Source organism: Parus major, chromosome 2 (genome assembly GCF_001522545.3).
Source record: "Parus major isolate Abel chromosome 2, Parus_major1.1, whole genome shotgun sequence".
Taxonomy (NCBI): domain Eukaryota; kingdom Metazoa; phylum Chordata; class Aves; order Passeriformes; family Paridae; genus Parus; species Parus major.
This window is the reverse complement of record NC_031769.1, coordinates 101,848,483-101,863,396: the sequence shown is the minus strand read 5'-3', so window position 1 is coordinate 101,863,396 and position 14,914 is coordinate 101,848,483. Positions and strand designations below refer to the sequence as shown.

Below are 14,914 nucleotides of genomic sequence, written 5' to 3'. Positions count from 1 at the left end.
CCTTTGTCCCTCCTCAGTGAGTGGGAAGCAGCTGGGCCAGAGAAGGAGCCCACAACCCCTATGTGCCACTGCACCCACCCAGCACCTACTCAAGCCAGCAAGGACAGAAGATAACCATCAGCCCCTTTCACTCAAACACCCAGCTCCAGCTGTAACCAAAACTGGCAAGCACACAAAAGTTTCCAATTTTTGTTATGAAGATTGTTTTGTTATTTTTCAAGCCCTTGACTGTAGCACCCTATAGACCACAGCCATATGTTCATTATGGTTGCTCACATGCAAGTAAGTGCAGACAGGTTGAATTTTTTTGCAACAACCTTGGTGTTGTAACACACAGAAGTCTCATGGAAGATGGTTTTGCAGCATATTAAACGAAATACATTTTTGTGCACTGCAAGTTTTAATTGTCAAGGAAAATCATGTACAGCTATGAATCTATGAAATGTATTATAAATAACGCATATGCTCAAATTAGTTCAATTTTAAAGAAGATGATTCTCTGAGTTTATTCCTCTAATACTGTGGCCATAGCAGTCTGTAAGGTACAGCAGGTCTACTACTACAGCTGAATAGAAGGCAATTTTAAAACTGACATACAAGAAGGACAAATCCAAACTTCTCTAAGGCAGAAACACCAACAAGCCATGATTGCACATCTGTTTCAAACACTCTTCATAACAAAAGGGCTGGCTTTTTGGTTTGGGTTTTGTGGGCTGGTTGGGTTTTTTGGGATGCCTTTGGAAGTTTGTTTCTTGGGTTTGTGGGGGGGTTGATATTTTTTTGTGTGTTTTTGTTTGTTTCAAGAGATGGCTTATGTTATCATTCTCTGTCCTCTCAGAGGATGACATCTGGTTACTGCAGAAAGCAGGTTTTTTGTTAGAAAACAGACTTGATAAGTCATGTATGCACCTAGCAAGTTTAAGTCTGGCACACATCCCTTTAAACTCCTCTTCATTCAAACAAAATTTATATAGTGAAAAACCTGTGCCACAGAAGAAAAAAAAATGCTATTTAGCTATTTTCAGAACAGACTGAATGTACTTGAATGAATAAACCTAAACTGAGTACCTAGGAAAATGACAGAACAGGAAGACAGATTCAGCCTTAACACTATTGGCTGTAACCATCCTTGCCCTTTGCACTGTTTCTAACCTCAACAGTGGTGTCCAACCTGTACAACAGGATTTATGGGTACCCTGAGCAGAAGTATTTCCCAATATATCGCTTTCAGAAGCAAAATAATTTGGAGTTTCCTTCGAACTGCACATCTGCAACACAAGGTACAAGGTGCTTACAACCCCTGCACTCAGTGCCATGGGTTTTCTAACTTGCTTTAGTTCACAGGTCTTTGTAGGCACAAGCAATGTGCTGTTTGGGACAAGAGCAAAGCCAGTGCAAGGCATGTGGATGTCAGGGCCTCAGCCCAAGCATTTCATTGTATGGTTCCCCTTCTCTCGGGCCAATTCCACTCTCCTAATGAGGATATGAGTACATGCTTCTCTCCCAGTTTATATTTATCCTTGGCCCAGGTGCTGTTTTCCAACTGTGAACACAAGCTCCCCTGTGCTGAGGACTTGGGAAAAAAAAAGTTTCCCCCCTCCACATGTGCAAGATGGTAAAATGAATTCCCACAAACTGGCGTCACGTGCCAAGGCACAAAGGTCTGGGGTTTTTTCAAAGCCAGCATATGTCTGTCCCTACACTTATGTTCTATATGTTCTTTGCCTCACTGAAGCCTATAGCAAACAGCTGTCATTAACATTCACCCCTTCTGCTAACACTTTCCTTAATCCCTAACTGACTTCCCTGACTATAATTAAACTTTCCAGCTGCCACACTAAGAGATGGCACCAATATCCGTCATTTATTTCTAAGTAGTCCTTAAAAAGCTCTTTTTCCAATTTCCAAGACCATGGACTAGAAACAAAGCTTCTTACCCTTACAGGTTTTTGGTTAAAAACCTTTTATTTGCTTAAAAACCGTCTCATCTTTTACCAGGGAAATTAAAAGGCCAAGTATTATCTTAACAATTAAACTAATGCATTTTTATACTGCCAATGGCTGGAATGCAAAGAGCTTGAAAAATGATACATACATACATGCAAACACATGTTTACACATTTCGTATGGAAAATATACTAGAAAGAACTGTATAACCAACATCATTTACAAAGCTGTTTGATTCAAGCCCAAAGTTTAAAGAGGAGCCTGAATTAAAATAATGAAAGGCCTAATATCTTACTTTAGATTGCAACAGTAAATTGAGGTTATCACTTCAATCTGGAAAATGTGTTTTTCACATTCATGTAAGAGATTACTTGAACAGCAGAGCTGGTTGACAACATTTCCGTCTGGTACTATTCTTGCAGTGCTCAAGAGGACTTGATACATTATAAGAAAATTACTGGCTTCACAATTGAAAAAGGGAGAAGATGTCTGAAGCAATTGCTCTATTTTTTGGTAACATGACATAACAAGACCCCGAGGAAGCTAAACAAAGCAGGTGAAGGCAGTGTAACACCCAGAGGACATGGAGAGTGGGGTTCAGGAGACTCATTATCCACAAGCCCTTCAAATCCAGTACAAGAAAACCCCCCTCAAACAGCCACAAAATGCTGTTATTTTTGTGAGCCCCAAATGCCTGGGACACCTGCTGAGCCTCCGAGGCCACAAAGTTCCCCCAACCCAAACTTGAAGGTTGGAGAGACGTGCACATCATCCTCAGTACCGGAGCTCTGCAACTCTGCACACCAAAACCCGGGAGCCTGTATCTCCAAATACTATCTGTTATAGAGTAGGGCAACATCTGCTGAACTGCTGAGGCACAATCTCTGGAAACAGCAAGCAGGCTTCATTCACAGTATGACTGGCAAGTGCCAGCTGGCAATCCTGGCAGCCCACAGCCTGTAGCCTGCTGATGAAGACTCAGGGGTGTTCAGGATCAGCCACCTCGGTGTCTCCTTCAACATCTTCAGGAGTCACAGCATGCTTTGGTTTTGCCTTTTGTCTCACGTGGCAGAGTAAAATTGAGTGGCAAGATGCACCCTTTGTGTTTATGAAACTTCTGGTTTGATAGGGGATGAGGGTACAACCTTGGTGAAAGCTACCAGCCATTTAAACAAAGTGGGGCACCTTCAGGAAAGGAATGCATTGGTTTTCCATGTTATACTATTGCTTGAGGTTAACAATTTAACATTAAGGTTTTAATGGATTTCAGCAACTGCAGGATTTATCAGCTACCGTAAGGCTATTTTGGTAGGCCAACAGATTCATCATTCAGGTTTTGTCAAGTCTAAAAGTATCACTTCTCAGCAAAGAGATCATGCCAGATAAGTTCAGAAATTCGAAGTCTGAAAAGCCATGGCTTGTTCCTAGCAGCAAGGCAAGAAAGGTCAATATTTCAAGTGAAAATGGAAACACTTTCATTTCTCTCTAAACTATAGGTGAAACTTTTCTCCCTCCTTACATTAAACATATAATTTTAAAGATGAATTTTGAAGAGTGCGTGTGACACTCTTAAGCTTCAAATACGTATGTGTTGAGAGGTTAGGAGAACATGAAAACAGTGTTTCATTGAAAGCCGTTTGTCATTTTTAATCACAGGATAACTCTAGAAGAGGTGTGACTGATGCAATTTAAATTTTCACCTGACAAACTGAATTATTCATCTTGGCGGCGCCCACGACAAAAGACCAAGCAGAGCAGTCAGTCAGCCACCAGCCCCAGGAGCTACTATAGAACATCCTTGAGAAGGGAAAGCCATGTCTTGCAGGACCACAGGGTGAAGTCCTGCTCCTCACCAGCACAACAGCCAGGAAGGCCCAGGACCTCACCCTTGTCCCCACTGCCACCTCCTACCTTTTGTTTTCCAAAACAGGGGAGGACCTGTGCAGGCCCACTGATAAGAAATGCTGTGGTTTGCAATGAAGGTGACAGAAATGAAGCTGAGGCCTTTATCTGCACCAGGGAAGGGCAGTGTGTTCTGTACTTGTGGCTCTGACAGGGAGGACTAAGGAGTCTGAGGAGCTTTTTGTTTGAAACCGAATTAAAACTTTACCTGTCACTACTTCAGCTTGCCAGTGATGGGACCCAAGGGAATGGCCTGAAGTTGTGCCAGGGTTAGGTATTAGTAAAAGCTTCTTCACTCAGAGAGTGGCTGGGCACTGGAACAGGCTGCCCAGGGAAGTGGTCACAGCACTAAGTCTGGCAGAGTTCAAGGAGTGTTTGGACAATACTCAGGCACATGGTGTGATGATTGGGGTGTCCTGTGCAGGGCCAGGAAATGGACTCGAAGATCCTTGAAGGCTCCTTCCAATTCTGCTTATTCGGTGTGCCTGTGAAATACTCCAAGCTCACACTAAGTTTTCAAGGAACTGCCTTTTTCTGATGGACTGCACTGGTTACCATGCCTTGTCACCCCAATTTTGGAAGATGCCATGCATTTTTCAGAACTGTTATCTTAACCAATGCTATATGTTATTCTTATGTCCCAATTTTGTACCTCTCTAGCATTGGTGATCAAAAGTTTCCTCACTGTATGTCCTACCAGAGTTGAGAAAGAAATAAAGTTCTAAAAATTCCTATAGAGTTAATAAAATGGGGTTTCCATACATCACAGTCTCAGAATAGTAGGTTAAGTGAAGCCTATCCAAGGTCTTAACATGAAGGCTAAATGCCAGAGGAAAGCAGGATTCATTGCCTGGAAATGTAAAGATGTTGGGTTTAAACATGAGATTAGTCAAAGAATGAATTCTGCTCAGTCCACACCTCCAGTATGTTTTTAAGTAGGAAATAATTCTGTTCATTATGTAAACTCTTATTCAGACTCTTGATAATGTTTGTGCTGTCCCTTCTAATTTCTGGACAGCTTCTTTCAGGCTCAGCAGCCAACATTTAATTAAGAAATATTTAACAACTAGTGTTTTTAAACAACATCACGTTTGCAGAAATAATTGCATATCACATCTACTTTACAAAATCTAAATACAGCCAGTGGAAACCAGATACAAAACACATGCCTTCAGCTGAGCTAGTTTTGTTTAGAAAATGAACAGACAATGTATTTCCTTGGCTGAGACCTTGATCTGTTTGCCAAATACTGTCCTGCAGAGCTTTTTCTTCTTGCAACAACATTCCAGGCACAGAGGACACTATCAAGGAAGCACACTCACAGTTCTGCAGGTTAGGAACAGTGATAACCTTGGCCTGCCTTAGAAGAAAGGTGGCAAAGCATTTTCAGTAAAGTACATAATGCAGTATGTAGTTAATGAGCTGTTTTATCCCTTTATAACTGCTCGGAAGCCAGAGGACGATGGGTATCTTCTTATGCAATTAGAAAGTTTTTAACATTATGTTTTGTTGCCACATCTTCTAGTGCATTCCAGCACTTTTTTACTCAGGGAAAAAAAAAGGACAGCATTATTTCTTACAAATCTATGGAATATCAAACACTCTTATCAATTTCCACAGACTGGTTAAAAGAAGGAGGCATAACTACACTGACAGTATTCTTCAAAGCAGCATCATAGGATCAGAAGGTCACAGAGGGCATCTTTTTTCATACCAGCTATTTTGCTTTTAGATAGAAGAAACACTGGCTAGAGTTAGAAAGGGGTGCTTCAGATGATGGAAAATACAGGACACAGGGAAACAGGAAAATAAATTGCAATAACCAAACTTCTACTGGGGTGAGGCAAGGTGGTTCAGAACAACAAAGGATGGGAAAAATAGTGATCGTGTCTGCAAAGCAGATAGGTAAAAACAACATTGGAGCTTGAGAGGGAGGGCATCCAAAGCCAGGTAAAGAGTTTGCTTTAATACAGACACTCCTGTTATAGAAGCTGCTGGTATCCTTCTGGTCAGTGTAACCATTTTGCCCCCATGGGTAAGCCCAAAACCATGTAGTTTGCCCTGAACTGACAAGAGACATTTTATGTCCCTTCCCACAGAACAGCAATGGGAAGTAGGTAAAAATTTAAAAAGAAGGAACTTTTTTGATTCTTCATCTCTGCATCCTTAATCCAATCACTGTCCCCTAGGGCTGGCTTTACTGCTCTGCATTATCATGTTGGCAGAGAAGCTACATAGAAAAATATTCCTAGCTTATACATGATGCAAGTGTAAGAAAAACAGTTTCAGATTCACACAATGAAGAATAAGTCAAGAAATCTAAGTCACAGAAGTAGCAGATGAGGACAGAAAGCTTCCAAATTATAACTGTGGAATTTTGTGCGGTTTAGCTTCAAAAAAAAATGTGGTCAAGGGGTAACAGATCAGAAATAACAACCTCAGCACCGACACTTACAAGTGTAAGGTCGGCTTTCCAAGTATGTTTAGTTTAGCTTTCAAGTAATTTAGTTGCATCAGCATTTCACTGTCACAATAATTCTGTGGCATATTTAGTTTTTGCAAATAAAAGTAGGTACACTGTTTATGCAGACAGAAAGCTGGCTGAAGATATTTAAATATATTTATGAAGGAAGTGGGCACTGTCTTTTCTCCCTATCTTTGAAAACCGGTGAGGGCATAAGCTTTGTCTGCTGGCTCTGCTTCTCCAACCCAGGCACAAAGGGATTCCTAAGATCACAATAGTGAGACAAATTAGCTAGTCTCTATTTCTTGAGAATGTCATTAAATAGGGTGGCATGAGAAGTGGCTGTGGGTGGTGGGTTTTTGGGGTTTCTTCCAAAATATCTACTATAGCCCATAGATGATTAAATGCACAAGTATGAGTAGTGGCACTGAGGGCAGGACTGAACACAGAAAGCAAACCAGTGTCAATACCAGCTCTAAGCTGGCACAGAGCCTGTCCCCAACCTCTGTTTGCTGCACTTAGCACACTACCCCTGCAAGTAACAGATGAAACCCCGAGAGCATGCTGGCACAAAATTAAAGGCTCTTCCTAATTGCCATGCTTCAAATTCCAGCTCTAAGCCTGCTAAGAGAAAGTCTGCAAAACTCTTTAATAAATCATAGAAATCAGAGATGGAAATTAGGTCATGTCACCCACGCCTCCTATCTGCACCGTGAGTTTGTTACCCATACAGGGCTGCCGAGTGCTCTGTCTCGACAACTCCTAAATGATTCAAGTGCTGAGGTTTCTCCCAGTTCCCCAGGCAGGCTGTTACACAGCCCAATGAACATCACCATCCATAGGCTTTTCACTGACCAGCCTCCGTACCAATTTTGCATCTGTCCCATTTTGTTCTGTTCCTATTTATATCTTCCTCCAACTTCCCCCAAATCTGCTCTCGATGCTACCTCAACTACTATCTGGCGAAAATTGTTGCTCAGGAAACGTTCTTCTGCCTCTCCTGTAATACTGCTGTAGTGTGCTGCTATTTTTAGGAGGAAAAAAGGAGGTGGTAAAGGAATGAAAGGCTGCCAGCTCCAGCTGTACAAGAATAATGCTCCAGTACAGTGGAAACTACAGTACAGTGTTTCTCTTTAAGCACATATAATTGACCAAAACCTTAGTCTTCTGGAATGATCTAAATGGGAACGACAGAAGAAGTGGAAAAGACAAATTCCAAGGTTAAAAAAAGCCTTGTCATCTCACCTCACCTTTCAACCCCACAGCTGGGCTCCTCCTTCCAGGGCTGTTCTTAAGATTTTACAACAGCACTTGCCTAGTGAGACACATGGTTAAAGGAGCCATGTACTGCCATTATCCTAGAATAGTTCAGGTTAGAAGGGACCTTAAAACTCACAAAGTTCCAACATCCCTGCCATGAACAGGGACACCTTTCACTAGATCGGGTTGCATAAAGCCTCCTCCAATGTGGCCTTGAACACCTGGCTTTTGGTAATGATTTCAGGCACATGGTGTGATTCTTGGGGTGTTCTGCATAGGTCCAGGAGTTGGAATTTATCTATCCTTGATAGGACCCTTCCAACTCAGTATATTCTATGATTATATGACTTTCAGGCACGGGGAGTCCAGAACTTCTCTAGAAAACCTAGCTATTCCATCTTTACCTATCACTACATGCTAATGTAAAAAGGTCTCTCCATCTTTTCTGTAAGGCCCCTTTAACTGGAATGTCCCAATGCAGTGTCCCCAGAGCCTTCTCTGCTCCAGTCTGAGCAACCCCAACTCTTTTAGTCTGTCTTCATAGCACAGGTGCTCCAGCCCTCTGATCACATTTGTGGCCCTCCTCTGCTCCAACAGGTCTACACTTTTCCTGTGCTGGGGACCCACAGGTGGAAGCAATATTCCAGGTAATGTCTCATGAGAGCAGAGTAGAGAGAATCACACCCCTCAGCCGGCTGGCTACACTGCTTTTGATGGAGGCCAAGATGCTGGTGGCTTTCTGGGCTGTAAGCATGCCTTGCTGAGTCATGCTGAGCTTCTCTTCCACAAACATTCCCAAGTATTTCTCCTCAGGACTGCTCTCAGTCCATCTCTCCGCCTGTATTTGAGTTTGGGTTTGTCCTGACCCATGTGCAAGGCCTTGCACTTAACCTTGCTGAACTTTAAGAGGTTCACATAGGCCTACCTCTCAAGCCTGTCAAGGTCCCTCTGAATGCCATCCCCCTCCCTCCAGCACGTCAGCCACACCAAACCGCTTGGTGGTGTCAGCAAACTGTGTGATCATTAAACAAAGATAAATTAAGAAATCTGCTTACAAGCAGCCACTGTGCCTTGGGCCAGCCCCTCAAGTGGAAGTGAGTTTTATGCCTGCTTGGAGACAAAGTGACATGCTGACCAAAAAAGCAGCTGCCCATCATTCCCCAACCTCCCTGGCCAATGCTGGTGCCAGATGCCCCACCCAAAGGCCTCTGTGCAACCTGTGCCTGGACTATCGAGATCATCTGGCCAAACTAAAAGACCCTGCTTTCCTGAGCACACATTTTTATACATCATCCACTGTCCTTACCTTTATCAAACCTTGTATTTACCGATAGGCAAGGTCAGGAACCGCTACTAGGAACAAACCAGAGGTATCGGATTTCTTGCTACAAGTAATTCCCACAGGCAAGCAGTGATGTTTCTCTTAGTATATATGCATATGTCCATGTATGGATTCAGGTGCATCCATGGGTCACATTCAGCAGTCAGACCATGCTGGGAGCAGAGGGGCTAAGCTTTGTCTGCCCCAACAGTTTGCTTTCCAACAGTAGAAATTTAATTGAAAGAAAAAAGCGAAAAATACAGAGCACCTGGTGAAGTAATCATTTCCAGGGTCCTTAGAAAGATTATAGCTTCCTGACCTAAGCTAGGATTTCGCTGGGTCAGATTTTGATACTTCCATCTAAACCAAACTGAGCCTTGCTTCACAGCCAGGCTTACTGATTTCCGTGGGAAGACTGGCAGATTAAGATACTCCCCGACATGAGTCAGGGTGCAAGAACAGGTCTCTCAGTTAGTATAAACATATGTTTCCTAGGTCTGGAAGAGCTGGGTGGTTTTTTTTCTGCTTCTTCTTCTGTTCTTCACTGCCTGTTTACATTTTCTGGCTTATTAAACATGATTTTATTAGCAGCCAGTACGTCCCAGGAAACTGGAGGTGTTACACATAATTGCCCTCAGATTCATAAGGACTAAACAAAGAAGTCTCCCCCACCAGGGAGTCCTCCTGCTCCATTGCTACCAGCAGTGTCAGGCTCCCTGGCTGCCACGAGCGGTGTCACCCCCTGCCACCAGGGAAAGGCTGCTGGTGCACCCCAGCAAGTGGCTGTCTCCCAGGATTTAGTCACCTCCTCCAGGGAGGTGGAGAGCACTGTGACTGAGCCACCACAAGGGATGAAGCTCTGAAGATAAGGAATACGAAGGAATAATCTCAAATGAGGAGGAGGAGAAGCAGAGCAGGTACTTGGCCACTTTCCCAGGTGATGGGAAGATTGGGTTCCAGCAGGGATTCCACCAAGGAGCCCAAAGACAGAGGGACCCAGCCAGTGACTGCAGCCAGGGAAAGGGGACTTGCAGGGGAAGTGATAGGCAAGAGCCTGACTGGAAGACACTACAGAGCAGAAGAAAACCACAGGCATAAGTGTGCAGCTTGCCCTGGTCTGACATGGGCCAGGGGTTTTCCCTACCTCTCTCCCATGAACATCCCACTGTTCATCAACAGGGCTCCAAACAAAAGCCCACCATAATCAGCTGTTGCCACCTGAAATTATTCCCTCACTTGCTACGTGCAGCCCATCTGGGGACAGAATTCAATCCCTGTTTTGGGAAAAAGCAGTAAAAGCCAGGTAATGGGCACATGCTACACCTTGGTAGTCCCAATTCTAACGTAGCCCTAAACTAGAATCATCAGACATTCTCTATTCCATTTCTTTTCCCAAGTCTCACCTAATAGAGCAATGCTGTGACTGCTTCCTCCTGTCCCATTTGCCAACAAACATCTGTTTCACACAAATATACAGGTGTGTATGAGCAGGTATCCAAAATTGTATCCTGCTTTTTTCTCTTCACATTCCCTCTGCCTTCCTGAAAGTATTTTTTTTCTATTCACATATGCTTTCCATTTATTCTAGCCCTTTATCCCTGACACATGCTCTGAGTCCCCAGTTTCCACATTCTTCCTTAACCCTCTAAACTGAAAGACTTTTCTCAGTGGGATCAAACATCTGGTTGGTGATCCACATGCGGATTTCAGTACTTCTTTTGTTTCTCAGCTTGCCAACAGATCAGTTTTGATAGACAGTGAAGCCACTGAAAACGATTCTGTCTGTGGCACAAAGTATTTCCAAGATCTGTAAAGGAAAGGGTAAAAATTGAAGAGGTCTAAGTAGAAAAGTTCCACTCCCCCCATTTATTTTTTTTTTGTTCTGTGTACTTTTTAAACTTTCATTTATGTAATACTCTTTCATGTACTGCACCCCATAGGACACAAATAGATTCATGGTTTGACAGATTATAATCTCATTTTTGCTTTTATCCAGTTTATACAAGAACAGCCAGCTCTGCTGATACAAAGACCAAGTAAAATTTAAAAATGTCATTTTCCTCCAGAGACAAAAAGCTGAAAATTACTTGAATTGCATTGTATCAGTTACTCAGGAAAGGTGCAGGAGATACTGATTTTGCTGTCTATACAGCATACTGTCTCAGATTAACTCAGTTGTCCCAAATAGTGACCCATTTCTGCTTTTCCAGAAGTATTCGGTCCCCAGCAATCCTCCTGAGCTCCCTCTGCATTGATGGTGATGGTGACAACAACTGAAAGTGGCAGGGGAGGGAGCAAAGGGCCTGTAGGTTTTCTCCTACTGAAGCCAAGAAAAGTGCTTATGCTCCTCTTCTCCACTACCTGGGCTGTTCCCTTTAAGGAATGGAGATCTTCCTAAAGAAAACAAGCCTTTCTCTTTGGGTGTTTCAAGCCAGCTACTGAGAGGCAGTGCAATGTGTCCATATACTCATTTAGACTCAGACCATTCCCCAGCTATTATAAATGAAGATTGAAAATTTAGAGAAAGTTGCTATAAAAGCTATATAATCTATCATTCTTCTAATGGTTCATCTCTTTTAAATACTTCCTTTATGCTACTGACTCAAACTGCTTAGTGATGCTTATTTAAGTCTAGTTCTGGGTAACACTCTTATACTCTACAACTTTGGTACCATATAAAAACAATCCATCATCCAGAATAAACACTTTTTCTAATTTTCGGCTTAGTTGAGAGCAATCATATTTTTCAGTTATATGCACGCATTTATACTCACTTGATTAGAGAGAAATTTTGTTTGAAAAAAACACTTTGAACATTCAAACACCGCAGTCTAACATATTTCCTGTAAAAATGTGATAAGTAAGACACTAAACCACAAAATCCTAGGGCCATGCTATACATATCAAAAAAACCACAATCCTGCAGACTCACAACAGCCCTCCCTGCACAGACTGACCCTTCAGTTTCAAAGCCCAACATACACTGAACATGCACTGAACACAGACAGTCTCACCCAAGGATGTATTTTGATGTGACAAAGTCACATAGTTTCACACTTTTGTGTTAAAAATGCTGTAGCTCAAGAGGTAAAGCTGATGCTTCATCTCATGAGAGACAAGAGGTCTTTTATAATCACTTATAAATGGTTTGACGTTTTCCCTCACACAACAAGCAGTCATTTACTGGTACACGAGAGTTCCATGAAACAAGTCTGAATGTCACCCACCGTGAATAACACATTTAACACATTTCAAGAACTTTCTGTTAACTCAAGATCATGCCTGAAATACAAAGAAGCGACATTTTACATATTTGAAGAAAACAACCATGCATAACCCCCATGGAACTCACAACCATACATCAAACAACAAATATAACAAATATAGGTGTGACCACATTGCTGTGGGACAAATCTTCTATCACCTACCCCTTCCTGGATTTCAAATAAAAATCTCTGAACAACAATTTTTTCTCATCAAAGACTAAATATTCAGCAGGTTTCCGCTACAGACAAGAACATATTTCACCCTGATTAAATGAAAAATTACGTAAGTTGTAGCTTCACCTTCACTTGCTCCTTCTCGGAAGAGAGAACAAAACCCCAACCCAAACCAGCCCTCTCCAGTTTTGGTGCAGCTCTCCAGCAGTCAGACACAGCCCTACCCAGCGAGGAGCTGCCAAGGCTGAGGCGCAGGGGGAGGCTGGGGATGGGTGCCACACCCTGAGCCCCTCCTCCCCCGCTGCTCCTCCTCAAGGCTAAACCTGCCCACCGCAGCAGCGGGCTCCCATGGGATGAGCTCCTGATGCGCATCCGACCAGCTCCTCGTCCTATGGGGAAGACTTTGGGGAGAAAAGGCCATCAGCTGCACCACTAACAGAGGGATGCGACTGCAGGCAATTAATGAGGGGAGAGGCCGGGGATGTACCGGTCTGATTAAATAGAACCAGTGTATTTTTCATGTTTCCCGATGTGTTTCGTGTTCTCTGCTGCAGCAAGCAGGTCTGCAGTGTGCCAGCAGCTCAAGGAGCCTTCCTGTTCATGCAGCGCCACGAGGAATAAACTTCCAGCATCTTTTACCCCAATGCAGGGCTCTCAGGCTCTCCTTCCCGATTGCCATGCAGGTCTCATCCTCACACTAGAGCTGAAACTTTCCAACCCAGGGAGACCAGCACAGCAGTATTTGCTCATACTCTATTATGCATGTACACACTCAGAGGTGCAGCAAGACCAGTGAATTTAACATCAGTGATGCAGCATGATGATCTTGACCTTTTAATACTCTATGAAAGGACTCTTCTCCATAGATTTAGTTAAAAAGCATACATTCAGTTGCATCTGACCTTTACTGGTCCAAGCCTTATATAGTTTGCTTATATTCTTATTTTTTGTGGGATTTAATTATACTTGCTTTCTTTATACAAACCTTTCAGCTTTCTACAGACAGAGACAATCGCTGACAACACTAAAAGTAAAACAAAAAGGTATCACTCAGGCTGTAAAAGAACAGATGTGCATAGGACACACCTAAACCCGAGTTTTTTGGGTTGTTTTTCTTGGCAAGCAGGCCTCTGACTTGCAATCATTTTGACAGAAAAGACCTCTAACATTGTAAGTAGTTTCCCTTCAACTTGGAAGCAACGTGCACGTTCAGTGGGGGAAATACTTTCCATCTCTGCCTCGAACAGGGGCACACGCCGGAGAACAGTGGTGAGAGTAACAACCGCCCTGACCCAGCGCTTTCCTCCTCCAGCACAGCCCCAAGAGAAATTAAATCAAGACAGCGCAAGGCCGGACAGGGATGCTTTGCTATTGCGGTCACCACAGGAGTGCGAGTTTTTCAGCTTCTCGCTACATGTGATGAAGTTTCGCCTTGGAATGAAAAATGGGACGCCCGAAAAAGACAAAATCCTATTCCACCCACCCGCCCCGGTCCCTCTCTGGCAGCCCAAGGGCGCGGGGCCGCACCCAGGATGCGGGCGCACTAGGGACCCGCTCAGCCCGCACTCGGGTCGCACCCGCGGCTTCTCCACTCCCCTTTCCCCACAGACCTGGCCGGGCACCGACACTTCCACGCCGCGCTCCGCGGGGCCAGGAGTAGGGATGGGGGACAGTGAGTGCTTCCAGCGTCCGGGCCGCGCTCCCGAGCACCTGGGAGCCCGCGCCGGGTCAGGCGGGCAGGGACGCGCGATCCCTCCAGCGCGGGGCGGAGCAGAGCGGAGCGGAGCGGGGCAGCCCGGCCCGGCGGGGCCCCTCGCTGCCGGCCAGGAGGGGGCCGGCTCGGAGCTACCACTGCAGCGGTCCGGGGCTGCGATGTCCTCCGTGCATAACCACACCCACCGCATTGCAGAAGCCACGGCCCGGGGCGGGGGGGTAGGGGGTAACCCCCCCCCATGGCGAGTAGCGCAGCCCCGGCCGGGCCCCTGCACCGCCCAGGGGCTGTGTCCCCCAGGTGAGCGGGGCACTGGGGGAGGCACGGCCCGTGGGGGGCTCGGGGTGCGCCCCACGCCGCCCCCGCCCCCCTCCGCCGCGCCTCTGCCGCCCACAGAAGTTTCCCACAGAAATGCGTATCGTCCTAAAAAAATTAAAATTGCAATCGCCCTCCCACCCTCCGCCCCCCGGCAGAGCTGCGGCGGGAGCAGCCAAGCCCGTGTGTGTGTGTGTCCCCGCAGAGCCCCCGCCGCCCTCCCCGCTCTGCGGGGGACACCGCTCGCTGCCTGCCCCGGCTCCCCCAGGCAGCCTGGCCGCACGCACAGGCCGCTCCCCCCAACTCAAAAATGGCTCCTAAGAATGATGTAAATATATATACACATATATATTTATATATGCCTGTATATATATATATATATATATATACACGCACACATATATATAAATAAATAGGTATATAGTACAAAAAGGGGGAAATGCAATCTGCCCCCGCCCCCCGGGCATACCCTCAGCTCCCCGCTGCGGGGAGGACAGCGCAGGCAGCGGGGCCGGAGCGGCGCGGAGGTTCCTCGGCCGCGGCGCGGAGCGGCG

At 45.0% G+C, this 14,914-nt stretch overlaps 1 protein-coding gene across 21 annotated transcripts in view; it reads right to left on the bottom strand.

Annotated features, from left to right (window-relative positions):
* EPB41L3 (erythrocyte membrane protein band 4.1 like 3) overlaps positions 1-14,913 on the bottom strand; it is a 96,977-nt gene extending 82,064 nt beyond the window's left edge. For 20 of the 21 annotated variants that reach the window (XM_015618923.2, XM_019005705.1, XM_015618927.2 and 17 more), the window contains exon 1: positions 14,830-14,913. The gene's annotated coding sequence lies outside the window, so the exon portion shown is untranslated. Of the gene's footprint in view, positions 1-13,944; positions 14,077-14,829 lie in introns of those variants that run through there. The other variant, XM_015618924.3, reaches the window with a different exon arrangement.
* Position 14,914: the final 1 nt, after the last annotated feature.